General features: G+C 38.1%; 1 protein-coding gene across 1 annotated transcript in view; it reads right to left on the bottom strand.

Moving 5' to 3' along the window:
- Window positions 1-22920, bottom strand: part of kcna10a (potassium voltage-gated channel, shaker-related subfamily, member 10a) — a gene marked incomplete at its 3' end in the record, with an annotated part of 28705 nt that extends 5785 nt beyond the window's left edge. Inside the window, exon 1 of the mRNA XM_081387470.1 lies at window positions 22770-22920. The remainder of the gene's footprint in view (window positions 1-22769) is intronic.

Here is a 22920-nt window from a genome sequence, read left to right as displayed (position 1 = left end):
TACAGATACTACTGGTCAAATATTACTCCGTTACAAGTAAAAGTTGTAAAGACCGATTCTTACTTAAGTAAAAGTACAGAAGTACTCGTTTTTAAAAGTACTTAAGTATCAAAAGTAAAAGTAAATGTCAATGCATTGTTTTATTATTGTTGCATTGTTGAATGTAATACTTACAGTACCTTATGCCTGCCTACCCTCATATCAATATCACATTTATTTCTAGAACACAGTTCCAGTAGTGGGATTGAATATGAGATTGAATAAGTGTACTCAATAACGTCTACAATGGTTTCGGACACCCAAATGGCTGTTCCCTCAAATAGTGCCCTTGGCTTAGTTTTTTGGCTTTGACGTCAACCCGACTTTCATTTCCAACCAAAATTCAATGTCTGTCTGACGTCGGGTTTTGACGTCAACCCGACTTTCATTTCCAAACCAAAATCATCCCTTGACAGACGTTACTACTTTCTACTCAAGGGCCTTGACAGAAATGTAGTGGAGTAAAAAGTACGATATTTGTCTTTCAAATGTAGTGAAGTTAAAGTAAAAAGTTTCCAGAAAAGATAATACTCAAGTAAAGTACAGATACTCAAAAAGTGTACTTAAGTACAGTACTCAAGTAAATGTACTTTGTTACTGTCCACCTCTGATGTACAGTACAGGTATTATAGGTTTCTAAAAGTCCTGCATTAACAGGCTAAATCTCAATATGAGCATGGTTTGAGAGGCGCAAACAGATGTTTAATTAAAGATGCCAAAAATGAGTCATCCTGCTCAGCTGCCACTGACCAGAAAACAGAGAACATGTGCGTCACGGAGAGAGAGAGAGAGAGAGAGAGAGAGAGAGAGAGAGAGAGAGAGAGAGAGAGAGAGAGAGAGAGAGAGAGAGAGAGAGAGAGAGAGAGAGAGAGAGAGAGAGAGAGAGGCTGTCATTAAACGAAGTAAAATTTTATTTATGTAGCACTTTTAACGCTGCAATGCACAAAGTGCTTTACACAATATAAGAACACAATCATTAAGAATACATTCATGAAGAGCTATATACAATATATGAACAAACAAAATGTAATACAAATATAAAATATACCCAAAGCCCAGAACACACAAAAATACTAAATGCACGTCTATACAAATACGTTTGTGAACGACATTTAAAAACAGACACCCATTCAGCAGATCTAATATCCACTGGCAAACTACTCCATAACTTTGAAGACGTCTCCTTTAGTCTTATATTTGGTTCTTGGAACAGCCAGCAATTTGTTAAAATAAGATCTAAGACATATAAGGTCTCAAAAGCTCATCTAAATACATTGGCGCCAAACCATTTAATGCTTTGTATGTCAACAATAAAATCTTAAATGATCAGGTAACCAGTGTAAAGAAGCTAAAACAGGTATAATAAGATTAAATAAGTTTAAATAGTTGTATAGCTTTCCGAGGGAAATCAATTACAACAATGAAGAAACACTGATGTAGCAGGACATACTTACATATATTTGGAAAAAATACAAGCAAAGAAAGAATAAAGCAGAAGAGAAAATGTTATTGAGAGAAGTGTGTGATGCTGATCAGGGCTGTTCGGCTGGATAATGATATTTACAGGAATATATTCAGCGTCACTCAACACCACCTCTGCTGGCAGAGAAAATCACACCGGGAAAATCTAATCAAATCTTTCATAATTAGCTATTCTAGTTAGGCAATTTAATTTTAGGTTTCAATCTTCTTCTTTTTTTATGTTTCACATGATGTGAAAGTCACAGAAGTAAATTCAAATAAATATGACCCTATTCTATCCTATATTTTAGTTTCATCATATTCTGTCATTTTTCTCTATACACTAAAAAAAAATAAAAAATTCTCAGCATCTCAAGTTTAGCAAAGACCCTCTTCATATCAAGAACCATTTATCACTGTGGGGTTCTTTCTATAAGGATCTTTTCAAATTGAAAATCATTTCAATATAGTTATTGAGATCATAGCTCTAGCTCCAGTTCTATAGCTGGACATTTTTAACAATCTTAAGAACTCTTACAATAACAATAACTAATGACTCTTGTCATTAAATTGAATATTATATCAGTGAATCTCACGCAACATATCATATTTGACCGTATATTAATAAATAAAAAGTTAAAAATACATATATAAAAAAATATATATATATATTTCATATAAAACCCTATTTTAGTTCTAAACAGTATAATCTAAACAATAATCTGACAAATTAAATGTTCACACTTCAAAATTTATGATGGTAGAGCATATAGAGGATATTAAAAGCAACATTTACATTTACAAAACATTGAAATTACAGATAATTTAGAACAAAATTACTCAAACATTTAGGATGTCAGGGTGTCTGAACAGATGTTGCCAAATACTCATTTTTTTAACTGAACACACACACACACACACACACACACACACACACACACACACACACACACACACACACACACACACACACACACACACACACACACACAGGCCTACCTCTCGTGAGAGAGGGGTCTCCTGTCCGGCTGTTGTTTCTGCTTGTTGCTTGTTCTACATTTGGGTTCAGAGTGGCTTAATCTATTAAAGTCCGCATTGGGTAACCTTATGCTGGAGAGAAACTAGAGCTCACACTACGCAAACAACTACGCACACAGACACAGACACACACGCAAGCACACAAACACAGACATTTGTTTCGATACACACCCACACACACGCACACACACAGAGAAAGACAAAAAAAGTAAAAAAAATAGTAAAAAAAAAAATAAAAAAAATAAATAAAACACAAAATACAAGAGAGAGGAATTAGCTATCACACAACAGTAAAATAGACTGATTTTAAAGGATCAAACTTTAATAGAGGTTCATATAGGCAATGCTGTAACCAATCTCTCCTCAGAGGCTCACCTTCTCACCTTTAACAGGGAGAGACATCTGATCGCCCTTGTAAAACAGCTGTTAACTGTCATACGATAGATTTTATATTCATCACGACATGTCGAACCGGTGCAGCCCAGACACATCTGATGAGCGTAGATCAACCAAAGCTGAATATACCTGACCAGTGCCTTACATCATCCAGCATCAATCCCTGCCAGAGCGATCGGTTACATATCACATCAGTCCTGAGCCTGCTTATTTAAAGATCACTACACCTCACCGGCGCGTCGATCCACCCTCCACACTTACAGATCAGCTCCATCATCCACAGACAGGTGGAGGTCAAATGACAGGCGATTGCTTGTCTCAACTTATCTGTAGATTTGATTAATTGATTTGTGGCTTGCATCAGATGTCACTGATTTTTTTTTTCTGTTGTGAAAACTGCTGCTGTTTGTCTGTCTACACTGATCTATCTATCTATCCATCTATCTCGTTCGTCCATCTGTCTATCCATCTGTCCGTCTGTCTGTCTGTCTATCCATCCATCCATCTATCTGTCGTTTTATCTATCTATCTATTCATCCATCCATCCATCCATCCATCCATTTATCTGGCCTAGAACATCCCAGCAATGACTCAGGACCCACTTATAAAACTTTAATAACCACTCAGAAACCACCAAGAATATCCTAGCATTTACCGGTAGTCTCATCGTCAGACGTCACGCCCACGGACCGTTGGCTAAACGTCTGATGCATATGGCACACTTAACTGGAAACATTTTATCTGGATCATTATCTGATGGGTTGAGTTCTACAGGATGTCCGGGAGACGTGTGTCGCGTTCTTTAACAGTCCGCCTGGAAACAAAGCCGTTGTGATGCCAAACCCCCTCATGGAAAAAGAAAGCCATCATGTTTAAAACTGTGACAATGAGCGCTTATCAGGATCAACTAAACGCTGGATTTTCAAATGAATGTGAAGTTCGTGGCTCCATTGTTGCAGTAAACTTGCACAACGTTCTTGAATGAATAATTTATTAGATGCACGCCAGTCTGTTATCGCTTTACATTTTTTTTATAACTTTACATTTTAACGCCCCTAAACATGACGCGGATCAAAACAAAATGAAGTTTTATGTAACAAAGTTCGGGAGGAGCATGTTCAGGTAATCATCCAATCAGCACAAGAAGAAGCCAGTATAAATAAAGCCTTCCCTTACCTACTGTCTCGTGACTAATTTCTCAGCATCCCGCCACCACCCCATCACCTCACTTTCAGCTGGGTCTGATCATAGATACCTATGATCTATACATTTATAGGGGGGAGTACTCTGGGGTCGGGCCGAATTCCGAGCTCGGAGCCCTCCCCCCGGACAGCAAGCCAAATACGCATTATAATATTACATCAGATTTCATTAACATGTGAACTCTTGAACTGTGTTTGGTTGCTTTACATGTCGGTCAAATGTCCTCTTGGGCGGTCCTTGGCCAATGAAAGCTGCAATAGAGTGGCTACGTGATACTAGCATTTACCTAGCAACTGCTGCAGAACAACTGAGTAACTATCTAGCAACCTCCCTACATCCATTCAGAATGCCCAAGCATCCACCAAGCAACCCCTCAGAACACTTTAGCAACTGCTTAGCAACACCCTGGCAACCACTCAGAACACTTCTTTAAAGTGCCTTTCAAAGTGTAAGTATAATAACGCTATTAACTTTATATTGACTATATTTATTACACCTATACTTTCATAAGCGAAAACCTAGTGAAGATGATAATTCATAATAGATTCTCAGATAAAAGCACCATGCTGTAACTATCCGTGTCTGGTCTGTTCTTGCTAAGAGAGATTAATTATGCACTGGCCAGTGCCGCGGTAATGTGACATGATTAATGACTTGTGGGCTGCAGTTCAAACACTGAATGCTCTCATCAATTTCTCTCTGTCTGGTCATTAAATCAAACAGTGACTTCTATTACACTTTTAAACCAGGTCCTTTAAAAAGACGGCCCATCTCCATGTGACAGATTGTTAAACGGGTGCTCATTTCTGTCCTTGCATTTCTGTCCTTTTTGCAATGTTCTCTGAGTTCCACTTTTCTTCAAAAAACATCCTAATTTAGAACTGATAAACTATTTTCTCTCCTTTTTGAGCCACTCATTCAAACACTGATTTGATAGGCTTGCCGCATTCAAGACTTGGAAGTAAACACCCACTTCTATAATTGGGTAACAGTTTTGCATTTTAAAATAATTAAGTACTTGGAGTTACCGCCATAATAATTGACAAAGGATGACTTACGGTGTTATGAATGAATGAATGAATGGATGAATGAATGAATGAATGAATGAATGAATGAATGAATGAATGAATGAATGAATGAATGAATGAATGTACCATCGCTTTGATGCAGTGTCGTTCTTACAGACTATTTTCATAGTTCATCCTTTTCGATAAAATGAAAAATGTATATATTGTAATTTGCAGTGTCGGGTTTTAAAGTCCCCCTGTAGTCAATAATTGTTTCCCTTTGATTTTTTATCACCAAAATGACATATTTAAATGTTTTTTTTAAATGCAGGATGAAGAAGATGCAACAATACTGGACAAAGGAACAGAGGGAACTGAAGGGCTTAAATATTCAAGATGACGAACTGAATACTAACAGGTGGGATCTAATTAATGAGAAACCAAGGAGACTATGACCAGAGAATGTCTAATAGGAAGAGAATTGGCACTCTCTGCTTACTTCCGGTTTCTGGACTGGCTGCAGTAACACGTCTCTGTCCATGCGGGGGCGCTCGCAGGCGAGTGCAGAATGAATGGAGGTCTATGGCGAAAAACCCTCAAAATCCACTTTTCTCAGGATATAATTTTTTGTCTAGTAATTTAAATGTTGTATTCGAAAGGAGATGCAAAGAAATTACACATTGCTGGGTGTTAGATTTTTTAGAGTCACTTATTTGGTTTAAAAAGTCTTTTAAAATGTCAATGACGTCAGCATTAGCAGAATGCTAGCGTGTTATGGGCAACAACAACTCAACCTGTAAGAAATCGAAAAGAAATGAGTACTCGTTCATTCAACTTTCGACCTATAACCCATGTTGAACTTGCAAAGCCTACAATAAAATCTGAGATTTCTCAACGGCAATCGGGTGAAAGAGACACATTTAGCCGTATAGCCCCATTGACTCCCATTCAGTCTGCACTCGCTCGCGATCACCCCCAGTGGAATTCTAATGGAACTGCAACCAAAATCAATACAATGGGGCTGAATAGGGAGTGCCAAGGCTCTCCGTAGACAGGCTCTGCTATGACTAGCGGAAGAAAACAGGTGAGCAAACTAAAAGTCCTTGAAAATGAAACTAAGACAGACTAAACAGAGTAATTGTAATCCTCAGAGGTGTCTTTATCTTTTTGTTACTGAAGTAATCCTGTTTTTGCATCTCTCTAATTTACAATTACATGACATGCGTGAATCGGTGGGCGGGGCTAAAGAGGCAATGATGTAGAAGTAGGCGTTGATCTTCTTCTGCAGAAGTGGTCTTTCATCACATGACGTAATAATGTGACAAAATCCCGAACGAGTCATTTTCTGAGTTTGGTTTCAATAAAAGCTGTTTTTGGACTAACAAGGAAGTTTTGAGTTTTGAAACGTATAGGATATTTTTTTAGAATATGATGACCTCTAATACATCAAAAGATCAAGGAAAATGATATTTCTCAATACATGACCCTTTTAAAGGTTTTAACTGCACATCACAAGCAGAATGTTTCCATAACAAGCATGATTACAATTCCTTAATCAGTCTGTCACTCAAAAGGAAATTAATATGAAAGTCAAAAGCCATTAAAGGCTAAGCGTGTAAATCCTAAATAACGCCATTTGTCCTTTGAACAATTTTGTCTGTGTTATTAATAGACTGAAGACTTAAGTGGGGAATTCTCAAAGTGATTATAACCATTCCATGAGGTAAGATGCAGTTTAGTAATCAAAAACATTAATTTTATATTCTGTAAAAGATTCTACTTAAAATGCACAACAAAAATAATTTTAAACAGTACATTATATTTGCTGATGCTATTGGGAAAAAATAAATGAATAAATCCATAACATATAGGGTTAAATAAAAAACAACAGACATATGAGTCTACATTTTCTTTCTGTCGACATTGAGCCATTATTTAAAATTAAGTGGGGCAAAAAAAGTGCATTGTAATTGCATTGGGCTACACCCGATCCACAGCAGGTGATTTTGGGCTTGGTTGGGAATCAGGATGGTTACATTAAGAGGATTAATGTGGCAGAGGCAGATCAGTGATATAAGCTGAGGATCACCTCGCTCAACTAAACATTAGCGCCACATGGCTGCAGGCTCAATTATAGTGGGCACAAGTCCAAAACATCAATCCATCATCAGGATCCAGAAGCTTCTTCACAATAGATGACTAGTCCATCACTGCCTGATAAGAAAGACCCATAACATGTCGTGCGTGTGTTAAAAGATATGTTATGGAGCAGGATTTTCCTTTAATAGGAAGTGTCCAGTATGACCTAAAAGGAATTTACTGCAGGACAAGCCCACATCGGGACATTATATGTCTCTGCCTATAAAAAAATAATAATCCTAAAAGCACCATTTAATGCCCTGTCACTGGAAGTAGGCTACATCAGAATAGCGACCAAATAAAGTTGCTAATACTTCAAATGAGAGGAAGGTTCAACCGTCCTCAAGTAATGTGCAATCTGAAAGCTTTAATGACTGGCTTTATATATCGATTCATATTAATTAAAACTAGAAAAGGAAAATACATAAAGACATTTTGACACATGTGATAAAACCTTAAAGGTTATATAGATAGATAGATAGACAGACAGACAGACAGACATATAGATAGCAGGGACGTGGGAACTATATTGTGAGAGGGGGGGGGGATTCTTGGGGGGGGGGTGCTTGGGGTTCAAGGCGACTTATTTAGAATGTCACTTTATGGTTTCCATGGTGACGCGTCATTGCTTGTCACGTGACACACCGCAGCAGCAACCGCAACAGAGCTGAATGAATGATGATCTGCTTTTATGCCATTTTTTCCCTTTTTTATTCAGAATATTCACAAATGTGTTAGCTATGGCATGAAATATCTGATATTCCGCTTGTCAAATAATACATGCAAGTGGAATGTTTTGTATTGTTGTTTAAACACCTTTATAACGATCGCATCGCGTTAGTTGAGCTGTATGCGCGATGGGCGGCGCCATGTTAATTTGTGCCGCAGACGCAGGTCAGAGAATCGGATCTGTTGGATTTACACCACGTGAATTCATCCACTTCTCCCGAAATACTTAAAAGTAAGTGGCTGGTGAACTGGGAGAAGAATAGAGTAAACATTAAAGTTACTTAGACAATGTGTATCTGATGTGAATAAAACGTGTCGAATTATAATGGAAAGGATTATTATTACCTCTTCCATAGACATCAGTAACGTTATGTATTTGACAAACTCTAAATGTATTGTTTTTTTAGTACTTATGTGAATTTATATGTCTGAAACCTAAAATAAGCAGTATGTGGTTGAAAACACTGAAAAGTTGTGATAGACTAGGTCAATTTTCAGATAATGTGACACCCTTGGGCATTTTTTAGTAAAAGTTGGCAAACAGACTTTTCTAAGGGTATTTTTTCTGCTGAATCCATTTTTGCTGTTTGCCAAGCTGTATCTCTTATGTGAAACTCAGTAGAGCGCAAACTTCAAGATGACCTCTAAAATGTCAGGAAATTCTATATTTATAAACTTTACATCATGCACGACATCAATTAACGAGAAAGTTTATTTAGGTGGGAATTAAGATACTTGTATGTGACAATGATAATTGCATTATTATTCATTGTAGTCATGAAAATATCTGTTTTTCTCCTTATTTCAAATGGACAAACAGAATATCTAAAATGCGAGAGTCATTTGTTTGGAGTCACATGCATACTATTGTCTTTGGATCAAAGTGTGTGAATTGAGTTCAGAGTTATCCAAGAGGTTTTTTATTCTACTTTCTACTTTCTATTACTTTCTGCAGTTATTTCCACACTTCGTATTTTTATATCCAAAAAGCGACATGAACCAACACAAAATATTTCCAGTTGTGGAATTGTACCCATGAAGTTGGGCAGATTATAAGATCACCAATTATGGAAGCTGTGTGTAGTTTGAAGCCTGACCGGTCAATGTCATTGGATACTTGCATTATATGCCAAGAATCCAAGAAAGATAAGCTATACAATGCGACAGAACAGGGCCTTTTGACACTAAAATCAGCTGCACAAAGTAGAGGCAAGCTTCACGATCCTCAACACAGAGAAGCAATTGCCAGAGTGCTTCTTGTCCAGAACACAGAACAGCACGTGGTCTGGCACCGCTTGTGCTATGCGTTCGCGGTATCCCCATCCAGAGCGCTGGTCTCTGCATGCGTGGATAATTAACGAATAACCGTTGCTTTGCCAGAAGGGGTCGTGAACACGATCACGCAGTCTAGAGCTCCTTCTACGAGAAGACTCTACGCGTCTAAATGGTCAGTGTTCTCCAAATGGTGCGCTACAAAGAGCCAGGACCCACGCACATGTGGGGTTTCGTGGGTGCTCTCCTTCCTTCTAGAGCAGTTGAGCTGGACAAGGGCAGGTCCCCTTCCACACTCAAAGTTTGCGTTGCGGCTATTGCAGCGTTAGCAGAGTCGACGCACGGCCGCGCGATAGGAAGGAACGAGCTCATCATCCGCTTCCTTAGAGGAGCCAGGAGGATGAACCCCCTGCGACCCCCTTCGGTTCCTATTTGGGATCTTTCTTTGGTCCTAGAGGCCCTGAAAGCGTTTCCCTTTGAACCGTTAAAAATCCATGGACCTAAAATACCTTTCGCTCAAAACCGTTTTTCTGATAGCTCTGTCATCAGTAAAACGTGTGGGGGATCTACACACGCTATCTGTTAGCCCCGCGTGTCTTGAGTTTGGACCAAATGACTCTAAATTCATCCTCAAACTGAGACATGGCTATGTCCCCAAAGCGATTGGCACTCCCTTCAGAGGGCAGATCATCTCCCTATCGGCTCTGCCAGCATCCGATAGCGAGGGCGGTGAAAAACTCCTATGCCCCGTCAGGGCGCTGAGAGTTTACATCACACGCTCTGCTGCCTTCAGACGTTCTGAGCAGCTCTTTGTTTCGTTTGGTGGGCGCACCAAGGGTCTCGCCGCCTCGAAACATAGCCTGTCCAGATGGATAGTGGACGCTATCGCAGCATGCCTATGCGTCCAAACCCCTGCAGTGCCCTCTGGGCATCAGGGCCCATTCCACTAGAAGCATGGCTTCATCGTGAGCTTGGTCCAGTGGGATTTCTATTCATGACATTTGTATGGCGGCAGGCTGGGCCTCCCCCTCTACATTTGTTAAGTTTTATAACCTGGAAGTTCCCGCCTTGCAGGCTAGACTTTTATCAGTCTAAGTGGTGTGTATGTTCTTCCCAGTTTGTTCGTGTGCAGGCTACTCTCATGTGACTATTAGCTCTTCTGGTTGAGCTGTACTAAGGGCGATATTCTCTATACAGAGACCGGCGGAGCCGCTCTGTATTTCCCTATGAAGTGCTTATGTACATGTGCTGGCCCGCGTTGCTGGCCGCCTGTTTCCCACATGTTTTGTGTTCCCCGGGCTTCCCTGGGACTCATGCAGTGGATGATCGGCGCACACGGCGTTGACAAGGGGTTCCCATAGCGTAAGCAACTTACGCAATACGAGAGAACCTCTCTTAAGAGAACGTACTTGGTTACCTAACGTAACCTCGGTTAGTCAGACTACTGTTTGGAATTGATCAGTTGCAACAGCGCCTTAAGATGTATGAGTGCACGATGTAAATGTAAAAGGTCTCGTCTGCGTTGCTCTGCTGTATGTGACGTTTCGAGCACGCAGGCTCTTCATCAGGTGAAGAGCCTGCGTGCTCGAAACGTCACATACGCCATGCGATAGTTGTCTTGTAAAATAAATATTTTTGATAATTTTGGAGCTTAGGTGTTGCTGACTTTATACTTTATTTTTTACCATTGTTTAAATAACATTACATTTTATATGCCATGCAGTTCATGTTTTAGTTATTATTCAGCTAATGTTATGTCCAACTTTATAAGGTAATTTTAGGCCAAGTTTACTGTGTTTATTTCCTTTATCTGTTCAAAGCTAATGTTAGTGGTGTGGCACATTACCGTGATATGTTTTAGTAATTTGTTAATTTGTCTCAATTCTTAATATTTACAAGCAATCTTTCTGAGAATATTTTTTTCATAAATAAACCAAAAGAGAATTTAGTTTGGTTAAATTTAAGTCCTTAAACTTATTTACATGGACATGTAAATGTTGAAAAGTAATAAACACTCTTAATGTAATAGGATGATGGTTTAAGATATAGGCCTTTTGCTGCCACCAGCATGATGTTGATGTTCTTACATGGACATACTCAAATACACAATTGTCAGTGTTTACCTGAAATATTGTAAGACAGAATGACTAACTTGTTCTGACTATTCTGTTTGTTTCCTTTACTCAATAAATGCTATAGTACTATAAAAACAGTTTATCTTTGAGCCAGTGCTGAGAAATTTGCTCATTTTGGCTTATGAGGCGGTCATCTTGGATTTTGCACTCTACTGAGTTTCATGTAAGAGATACAGCTTGGCAAACAGCAAAAATGGATTCAGCATAAAAAATACCCCTAGAATAGTCTATTTGCCAACTTTTACTCAAAAATGCCTGAGGATTTTTATTTAGGCACATTTTTGTGATTTCAACCTGGTCTATGATATATGACAGCTCTGAGCGCGCCTGTCTCTGGCTAAATTCAACATTTGAATTTAGCAGTTGATCATGTGATGCACTGACCGTTCTAATCACACCGGTGTGAACGTACGTGCGAAAGGCTTAAAAACAAGAAATTTTATGACACAAAATTTTTAAATAGGCTTAAATCAAACACATTTTCATTCAGATTTTGCATTTATGGGTGATTCTCCAACTAGAAGCACTTTTGGCACTGTAAGTTTATGTAAAATTCACTCTCTTAAAACACTCTTAAAACAATCTTCCTAGCTTCATTCATTTGTCTTCTAACACAATATAACAGTGGGCAGTTTTAGAATTCCATGGATTATTATTATTTTTAACAGTTTTTCTGAAGAGCCATGTCATTTCCACCACTTTTCAATTTATGTATTTTATTACAATATAATATTGTAAAATTGTTATATAAGATTATGTATCTGTCAACAACATCAGTGGCTACCTAATCATGTAACAAAATAAATCTTAATACTTCATGAACTTAATGCATTTTCATTTAAAGTTGCTAAATGCCACGGGTTGCCACGAGTTGGGATTTTTGCCTACAGCATCTCATTTTTGCTCAGGTCTATGTTTATTATAAGTCACTCACACATATATTGTAAGTAATGAACTATTACTACTTATTTTAAAATACATTTAGATCCACATCATTGGTTATTCTTATTTTTTTTCTTAAAAACTGTAGTGGTGGAAAGTGGTGGAAATGACGGTTTATGGTGGAAAGATTGTTTCTGTTTATTTTTACTTAAATTGCCAGTCCAAAAATATTTTTAACCATGTATTTTATTATTTAACATATATGAGTTGAACAGTATACCTAATAGTTTTAAAAATAATGATTACAAATGATATGCAAATTATATAAACCTGCTCAAAACATTCATATAAATATAGATAAATAAAAATACATTTAGAGTGTACTGGAATGGTGATATATAAAGTTCTCAGTCCAAAAGCACAAATATGTCATGAGAACATGCCAAAAGCGCACAAAAACAGCATATATCATGTCCAAATCTACGCCTCAAATTTCTCAGAGGTGGAAATGACGGAGGTGGAAATGACATTTTAGCAGTTTTTCTGCAATATTAGCACACCCTCATGTCAGGCTTAGCTACTTTTGGACTTATTATGTTGTTTACTCGTAATAAACATAAATACATTATTTTCATATTTGTTGTACATAATTCAACCGAACTACAGCCAAGGTGGAAATGACGCTGAATAAAAATATTCTGTATAAAAGCTTGACTTACCTTGATTTATTTTCTTGTGCTGAAGAGCACATGTGCCTGAAGTTTCATCTTCAACTAATACGTCCTTTTCACTATTATTTCCATGATTACCAAGTAAATAAAATATTTAAAGTGGATCTATTAAAGTGGATTTTGTTGAGGGAGGTGGAAATGACGGAAAACCTGGGGACAGACGTATTTCATTCCAAAAATAGTTTAAAATTATGATATACATATGGAATTTCGATGGTATGATATTATTTTATTTGTCCTTAAGACAAACATGTTAAAAAATATTTTTAAATCGATCCTTTAATAGAATTTTCTAACATTCAAAGAGGGCCAGTCTGGGTTGGGGACAAGCATAAAACTGCAAAATCTGCTAATAAACAGCCATGCAAAAGCATTTTTTAAAAGAAAAAAGGGGCAAGATTTGGTGGTTACTATGATGTTGGAGCATGAACTTCATAATGACAGTTTATTTGTGCACTTGTTTGTTTATTTATTTACAAAAAAAGGCCAGGGACAACAAAAGTGCCTGTAGTTGGAGAATCACCCTTATATATATAATATATATACATAAAAAACAACGGAAAACAAAAACAACGAAACAAACAGCTAGCTGACCCCTAGAGGGGTGGGGAAATGGGGGGGGGGGCGGCCGACCCCCCCGCCCCCCCTGTTCCAACGTCTATGATAGATAGATAGATAGATAGATAGATAGATAGATAGATAGATAGATAGATAGATAGATAGATAGATAGATAGATAGATAGATAGATAGATAGATAGATGTTTATAGTCACACACTGAGAGAGGTTTATGTTTTCACCCTCCTCTACGTCATAGTTTGACTTGTGCGTCAGTACGAATACAACCTAAAAATATTAGAATATTCTATTATAACTAGGCAACCAGTCATATTTATTTATTTAATCTATTTTCTTTCTCTCTTCCCAAGTTTTGTGTGTTCAATCCATGGGAAGAAATTTCAGCTTACTGGGCTGCTGAAAGGAAACTATTTTTCAAATTCTATTTTTACTTCCTAAAGAATGCGAAAAAAAAAAAAAAAAAAAAAGTGCTTTCTCTGCTGTTTCTCAGAGACCGATAAAGTCATTTTTTTGTAACTGAGTTTTTGCTATTGAAACTAAAATACTGAAAAACACAACATAATTGTTTTTATTCAATTGCAGTCTTAAAACTCAGTGACTTTGCATGTATGGATCTGACAGGAAAGGATGCTCTCCCTCTTTGGCATTCTGCATTTTGGCCCGTGGAGCTTGGGGATTCTCCTTGGCACAGCTTCTGAGATTTGCAGAGACGAGGAAGCCCTCAGACATAGAGATGCCAGAGTCCAAATTAAAAGCCTGTCCCTTTGGGTCATCCACTCTAGTGTGCACAGAGTAGCAGAGACAAATCCCCTGGCCATCAGCAGCCATATGGGTTTATAAACATGGAAAGAACCGTAAAAGTCCCATTTGACAGAGGCCAACAACCAAACAAAACTCTAACATTGTATCAATGTTATGTGATTTCAGCAAACGAGTCTTCATCACATTATACTTTTTCAGATTCCAGAATTTTCTCATTCAACTGGATAGAAGCTGTATTCACATAACTGAAAATACATTCCCAAGTACATTCCCAAGATGACTCTGACCTTTAAGTAGTGATGGGCGCTTTCGAAACACGCTTTGTGAAACTTCCAAATTAGTGCTGCACGATTAATCATATCGCAATTGCAATCGCGATGTCAAGCCTACGCGATTATATGACGCAAAATGCTGCAATTTTATATTAAATAAACAAATTAGCGCTGTTAACACAATTAACGCAGCATCTGTTAATTTTTGGCATCCTTTGACTAGTGTTACATGATCCCGCTCTTATTCATGCAAATGCTTTTAAACCATTCATGCGCGATAAGACAAAAAAGAGCGCGCTGCTGGAATGTTTGACTGTGACGAACAGTGTGACGTTGATGAACGTGAAGAGTTGTGACTCGTGAGAGAATGAGTCGTGTGTGAGATCCGCGTCTCTGAGAGCAGCGGCTGGTCTTAAAGGGACAGTACACAGTAGCCACTAATTATATCTGTCGCTAAAGTTAATCAAAGAACAAAGGGGACAGAGAAAAACACTCACTGCTCTTGACTAAAGAACTTTTTTCTTTAGGCAGATTATCACTAATCTGTGTGTGTATTTATTTTCCTTGAGAACCAAGCAAGTTGACTCATGAAACTATTTGTTTATTATATCGCATATCGCAATCGCAATATTGACCTCAATTATCGCAATATGACATTTTCCCCAAATCGTGCAGCCCTATTCCAAACCTTTGCAAACTGGTTTCGAATCAGTGATTAAGAGCATGTATCAAACTGGAACATAAACAGCTGGGAAAGTAATCAATAGAATCATTCACTGCTCTTCACTGAATAACTTTAATAAGAGTGATTGTATATATAATTCATACGGTGAACACTATGCAGTGTTTTATTTTTACATTTGATTTACTTTATGCAATTTCTGTTGAGTAGGCTTATTACTATTATTATTTGTAGACTAAATTTATTTCATTTGTATATTTTTTTTCTTTTGTATTTTTCCTATTGTTTGTAATTTAATGTTTTATTGTACTGACTGTTTCAACTCACTGTTGTTTGTTGCCATTGAAACTGCTCTGAAAGAACAGATTAAGAGATTGAAGGTAATTTGGGTTTTTTTATGAACGCACTGACAGGGGCCCCATCACAAAGTTTTGCTTAGGGCCCCCAGAAGTCTAGGACCGGCACTGATAAGATGAGAAAAGCATGTGCGAGTAACGCACGTACGCAATTTCCCACGAAAACCATCCCACTTGGTCTAAAATATAACACTAATCCAGACTTACCATATTGAATCAGGGTAGGACAAAAACATGTTTTGGGAGAAGGATTGATGATGCATAAATTTGTGGTTAATTTTGAATAACGAACTGATATGTCATAGGGAAAATGAAGAAGAATGAGTTCGGAAAATGGCAGATTCGAACTTGCGTCGAATTCACACCTTTCTCTCCACACCACTGATCCTGTTATCAAACGGTTTCTTTTGTATTTTTGTCAGGTTTAATTAGACAAAGGTGGGCGGAGTTAGCCTCTGCCAACAAGGTAGGCTATTTACACTTGGTGTAAATAGACAGTCAGATTAAATTATCGTGAACATAAGCACACTGGTTGGAAGCACAGATAGTTTTACCGTTTACTGCACTTACAGTTATTTATCAAGGGTTATTTATTAAGGTCAAACATTCACAGGAAATTACTTAAAATGAGGTTGGTAAAAAAATAAAAATAAAATAAAATTACTGGAAAATAAGGTTGGTGTTCCAGAATCTATAAATGGCCAAACTAAACATTTCCTTTCTTTGTTTTCAGAAAGCCTTCCGTTAGCAAGCTAGCAGTTTAGTCTATAGCATAGTGTTAACTGGCCTGTGTAGACACTGAATATGTGCAGCTTTGGGTTCTATCTATGTGGAGTAAATCTCTCAATATATATTCAATATATTGAATATTTTCTTGCCTTCCATGAGCTCATCATGTTCTCATTGAGCTTCTAAAAATCAAAGCCAGAGGGCACTTTTTTTGCCATCTCATTTCCGTCTCTCACACACCTCTGGTTGACTCAGCTTGGAGCTCTGTGAATGTCTGGTGTCTGTGAGCGCTGGTGGGGTCATGATCTGCCCTTGTGTGGCAGCTGTTCTAGCCTGATTTAGTTGCCAAATCACATCTGCAAACAAGCCCCAACTAACCATTAGATAAGTGCTGAGCCCGGCCACACAGATGTTACTTTTCCGCTTCCACTTCAAGCACATAAACACGTGTACAAGGTCAGAAAATCCCCAGAGCAGAGTAAACAAGTCTTATTAACTGTGTACTGTACAGTATCGGGATGTTTTTCTTTTCTTGCAAAAGTTAACTTACATTTTTAGTTTTGTACATCATGATGAAGGGCTTATTGCACTGAGCAGAGGAAATAAATAAGATGGAGGGTAAGGGATTGGCACTGCCAACTGGCACAGTTTGATAAATCAAACATGTTTGCATGCCAACATCATCTAATACCTTTACAGAAATTATACACTTTAACTGTTTAAACATTCAAATCGCAGAGCCAGTTATTAACAGAATGAGCAAATGTAAGACTCGCCATTACAACCTATGCTGGGATATTATACAGAAGAAGTCTTTCCATCTATGTCTGCTGGAAGAGTCTGTGAAGTGACCTTCAAAGGTCACAAAATCATCAGCTAAGGAGTTTGCAGAAACCCTTCCAAAATGTACACTAAAAATACCCTGCCCCTGCTGCGCACCCATCTGTGCACTGCTTAACAAGAGCATTAGTGTCTCTGATGGTCAACGCCTACGACTGACGCAGAAGGTCCTTCACTGTGAACAGGAGGGCAGGAGGATGAGCTCTCCTCTCACCGGCACTCTCTGCCCAACCTGTGCCAACAACATCCACCCTTAATCATGCACTCCAAATATTACATGACATTATGTATATATTATATTTCATATACAAAGAATAGTTTTTGCTTGTCTTCTCCTTTTTTAACATTAAAAATTAAAAAATATATATATTACTATTTCATTAAAGCTTAGGACTTCATATTTCTTTCTTTTTTTCTCCTTTAAAAAATAAATAAAATAAAGAACATGGGTCCAGATTTACTAAATAACGTTAACAACAGCTCGAAATTCAGTATGAATGTCAGTCAGCCTTAGGGGATATTTACACCTGGCCACTTCATGTGTTTTCTCAGATCGGATAGCTATCTGATTTATCAAAACGATTCCATTTACACCTGGTCACATAAATGTGTTTTTGCGAAACGGATTTAAATCCGATCTTCAATTCCCGCACTATATGCGGATTTAATGGAGTGCTCGTCACCGAAAGCAACAGATATGAGCTGCATTTTATTGATCATCAGCTAAAATTTACAAATCAAAGACCGCAATAAGAGAGAGCAGCAACAGCCCTGGTAAGATCATTTCATTTCTTTACTTTTAATGATGATGATTGTGTGTTAAGCGTCTGCGGTGCACGTTGGATTAATGAATAGATGCTCAGCTTCTCATCTGCGGTGATGCGCGTGTTCCAGTAGCGTCGTCATATCTGGCTATAACATTATATATAGCCTATAACACGCTTTCACACGTTTATTTTGTAGCATTTTTGGGAGGAGTACAATTTACATATGTGGTTTCAACAACCAGATGCATTTACACTTGTCTAGTTTCGTCAGGAATGCGGCCCAGACCTCCTCCTGAAGTGGTTTGAGCGATCGGATTCAAATCCGTCTCGAATGCGTTTCGGAGGGCATTTACACCTGGTCTTTTCACGATCGGATAGCTATCAGATCTGAGAAAACGCATGAAGTGGACAGGTGTAAACAGCCCCTTAGTCAGCCTAATGTTGCACAGCTTATTAAGCAATCATGATTTATGTATTTATTTAACATGTGTGTGTGCATTAGAAGTACCATTTCGGCCACGAGAACGATGCTGAGCCAAAAGAAGATAAAGATGTGTTCTGGCGACTGGCGTGTTTATTGAACCAATCAGATAAGAGTAAATCGAGTGTCAGCGAGAAGCTCATTTGATTGGATACATGATGAAGGTGGACCCGCCCTCCTCTTCGCGCTTGGAAAACTCAATGAGTGAGAGAATTGTGCCAATTACAGCTAAAAGATAGACGCAACTGTACAAATAGGGTTATACGCGAAGGTTACAAAGGTTGGTTTTACGCGATCAATCGGTTTTGCAGTTCCTGACTGTTGTTTTCACTTGCAAATTTCTGCTCACAGGCCAGCAGTGCTTTTGGCCGTATTTGTGCGAAAAAAACGTGCCAAAAGTGTAAGCGTGGAAAAATGAAAGTCAGACGAATACAGATCATATTTATTTTGCGTTAGCATGAAGCTGCAGTTTCACAATACATGAATTACACTTACGAATAACAGTAAAATGCTGCAAATATTTGTTCTTACACTTGAAAGGCGATTTACACCTTTACAAATCTTCTCTTGCGCATGCAAATTAAATTTATGCTTGCAATTTTATGTACACTTTCTCAAATCTTACTTTCTTACATTCTTTATGGCATCATATTACCTTCATATTTTTCCTACCTAATTTGTCTTTAGTAAATCCTGAAAGTAGTTTTTTTTTACTCCAAAAGAGGGTTTGTGATGGAGCAAGCTGTTAGTAAATCTGGCCCGTAGAGTGATATTTGGTGCCATGTTGTCACAAAAGGTCAACATGTGAGCACTGCATCTTTGTATTTTAAGTATTTTAAAGAAATAATCTGTTTTAAAGGAGCTGTACAGCAGAATTCAGAAACCCTTGTTATTAGTGATGACGGTGGCTGTTAAATGGACTGCAGGAAGCAACTGATTACCTAGTTCTGGCATGAAACAGATGGTGCAGGCTGATAAGTCTTTGACTCATTTGGTAGCGATCACATCATTATCTACATGGCACAGCTGATTGGTTGCTGTTGCATCAGTGTCCAATGAGCTGCGGCTCAACATTAAGGCCCTGTCCACACTACTGCGTTTTCGTTTAGAAACGGAGAATTAAAACGAATACGATCTCCGTCCACACCAGCGTTTTAGCTGCGTATTAGAATTGATCTCCGTCCACATTAAAACGACTGAAAACGCGGATCACGTGACCATTCACCAACACTGGGCATGCGCGTGCCGGTGTGAACACAACTTCATTGATAAAATTATCCCACCATGCGCTGGTTCTTCCCGGGTTAACCCAAAACCGACGCTCCATGTACGGTCGATACCGCCGCTGCACATGGGAATTGTCACAGATCGCTCGAATAATAGCTTGCCTCCGGCGCATGTAGGCAGTTATAGCATTGTAAAATGCAGAATTTACTTGGACAACAGCTGCTAGCAAAGATATAGCCTACGCCATGTCATGACACCCAATCATAGAGCCGAGCGTGAGCCTCTACTACGTCATCGTTTCTAAAGTCCTCCGTTTTGACCCGTCCACATTAAAACGCCCTCCGGAGATTCAAAACGAAAAACGGGTCGGCAGCGTTTCTAAACTTCTCCGTTTTGGGTCTCCGTTTTTGGCGTTTTAGTGTGGACGGGAGGTGCAAACGTAGCAAAAAGTATCCGTTTTTAAACGAAAACGCAGTAGTGTGGACGGGGCCTAAAACAAATACCGGGGTGTTGCTGGTAGCAGAATACAGCGCACTTTCGGAAACCCTACATCTTCCCCAGCTCCACCTGTATAGATCTGTAAGACCAAATACATTACCATTGCCATATCCATTACCATGACCATCTCTATTACCACACCAATCTCCCAAGAGTTGTCATGACAGAATTGCTTTTGCTTGACCGTGATTCAAGGCCCTGATATACTCACAATGAAGATGTTTTCTGTTCTTTGCTTAGAAGTAAAAAGAAGTTGGAAATACCTTTGTAGCGATATACTGTTAACAAACATCCTGACGGCGTCCAAACTTCTGAAAGAGATGTTTAGATGAATGTAAAAATGTGCTCCGTGCTTTCCTCTCAATAACAAAACAAACGCACAACAAAAAGGACAGCGGTGAGAAAACAGCAGTTGAGAAAGCCATCTTTGCCATGTTTGCACCATCTCTGCAATTCACCGGCATCATGTCAACAGATGAAATTACACTGTTATGATTATTTGATTATAATATATATTTGGGATTATAGATCAGGGGTGCCCAATGCTGCTTCTGGAGATCTACCTACCTGCACAATTCAGCTCCAAAAGGATTGGGCACCACTGCTGTAGATTATATACAGTAGTTCTGGCTATGTGAGACTTTAGATTGAATTAATCCCTTTTCTTTGCATGGCACATTGACATTACAGAACAGAATGGCTCTTTCTGCATTATCCTGAAATTTGCATTAGCATTCGTTTCATGTGTCATTGAACGGAAGAGCGGGGAGCGTAAGTAGACGTCACATCCTTTTGATTTTCCTGGCAAAAACGTGCAGAGTCCTTCACATAAAAATAAGTCTACAGGCTTTCACAGACAATGAGGAAGTTGGGGAAGGTCTCATTTTTTAAGTTTCGTTACAAGATGTTCACACATTGGCAATAAAAAAAGTGTTTAATACATGCAAATTCTTACATATAGCCTCTTAAAGTATTGTGGACATCCAACATTTATCATGCACTCCATGCTGGCTAGATTGCAAAAGTCTTGTTCAATGTATTTTTTTCCTGACGTGTGTCTCAAGCTCATAGACAGACATATTTTAATTTAGATGTTATTTTCTTTTTTTGGAGTGTGAACCAGTGGTGGCCCTGGCTGACTTGTCGCCCTAGGAAAAGATATGACCAATGAAAAGGAAAGAAAAAACAAAACATTAACACCCCGCAGGTTTTTTTTTATATAAGTGTAATATGTGGCCTGAGCAAGAGGATCAAGTTCAAACTGACCTAATGTGTGGTAAACCCTACATTATGGGGACACAATCCTTGTCCTTGTGGGGACATTTTTGGTCCCCATGAGGAAAACAGCTTATAAATCATACTACACCAAGTGATGTTTTTTGAAAATGTAAAAATGCAGAAAGTTTGGTTACACTTTATTATAAGGTGTCATTTGTACAGTGTAATTATACATTTAAAGTACTGAGTAATAATTAACAACATGTACTTACTACAGTATAAGGTTAGGAGTAGGATTCGGTTTTGGTTGAGGGTTAATTGCATGCAATTATGCATAATTTACTGTTATAACTATGGTAAGTAAAGCAAAGTGTTACCTGAAGTGTTTCATGATGGGTAGTTTAGGGTTAGTGTAAGGGGATAGAATATGGATAAGACATAAAACATGAAAATACAACGTGTGTGTGTGTGTGTGTGTGTGTGTGTGTGTGTGTTTAATAAATTAAGCAAAATTGAATATGTATATTGTAGTTTATACAAACTGTAGTTTATGGAAAAGAGAATATTTTACATTTTGATAACTTTGTGTTCCACAGGTTAAAAAAAAGTCATAAAACTATAGCCTATGGAGTGACATGAGAGTGGGAAGATGGTTTTCAATTTAAAGCAAATCATCTGCGAAGATGCTACGACTCAATACCTAAAATAATCGCTTTACAATAAGGTTCAATAATTAACATAAGTTAACTACCTTAGTTAACATGAACTAAGAATGAACAATACTTCTACAGCATTTATTAATCTTAGTTAATATTAATTTCAACATTTACTATTATTATTAAAATCAAAGGTTGTATTAGTTAACATTAGTCAATGCACTGTGAACTGACATGAACAAACAATGAACAGCTGGAGTTTTATTAACTAACGTTAACAAAGGTTAACTAATACAGTAACAAATGTATTGCTCATTGTTAGATCATGCTAGTTAATACATTATTGTAAAGTTTTACCCAATAATCATATAGTTTAATGATTTTTTTCTAGATGCACTCAAACTCTAGGCTACTTGGTTTGAACTGTCCAACTAAAACATAAAAAACAGTATAAATACCGTCTTGAGAACGTTACTGAAGACCAGATAACTTAGAACGAACATTCTAGCTAAAGTTAGCTAAAGTTCTGAGAACGTTCCCAGTTAGCTGATATACTGTTCTTCACACAACTCTGCGGCGAATTCATACAGGATAAATTCAGTTATTCTACAGCTAGGTGAAATATGGCTTGAATCTGAAAGGTTTTGTTCAGGTGTAAATGTTGACATTACCTGTGAGAGGTGCAGTGATGTGTTCCTGCCAGCGCGCGCCCGTGCAACTACACGGTGACGCGCAGCAGAGCTCGAGACGCGCGTAAACAATGAAAAATTCGACAAAACAAGCTCGAGAAAGTCGTCGTAAAAACAGCAGGTAGCAGGTATC

Source organism: Scardinius erythrophthalmus, assembly GCF_964197995.2.
Source record: "Scardinius erythrophthalmus genome assembly, chromosome: 15".
NCBI lineage: Eukaryota > Metazoa > Chordata > Actinopteri > Cypriniformes > Leuciscidae > Scardinius > Scardinius erythrophthalmus.
This window is presented reverse-complemented; position numbering and strand designations above follow the sequence as displayed.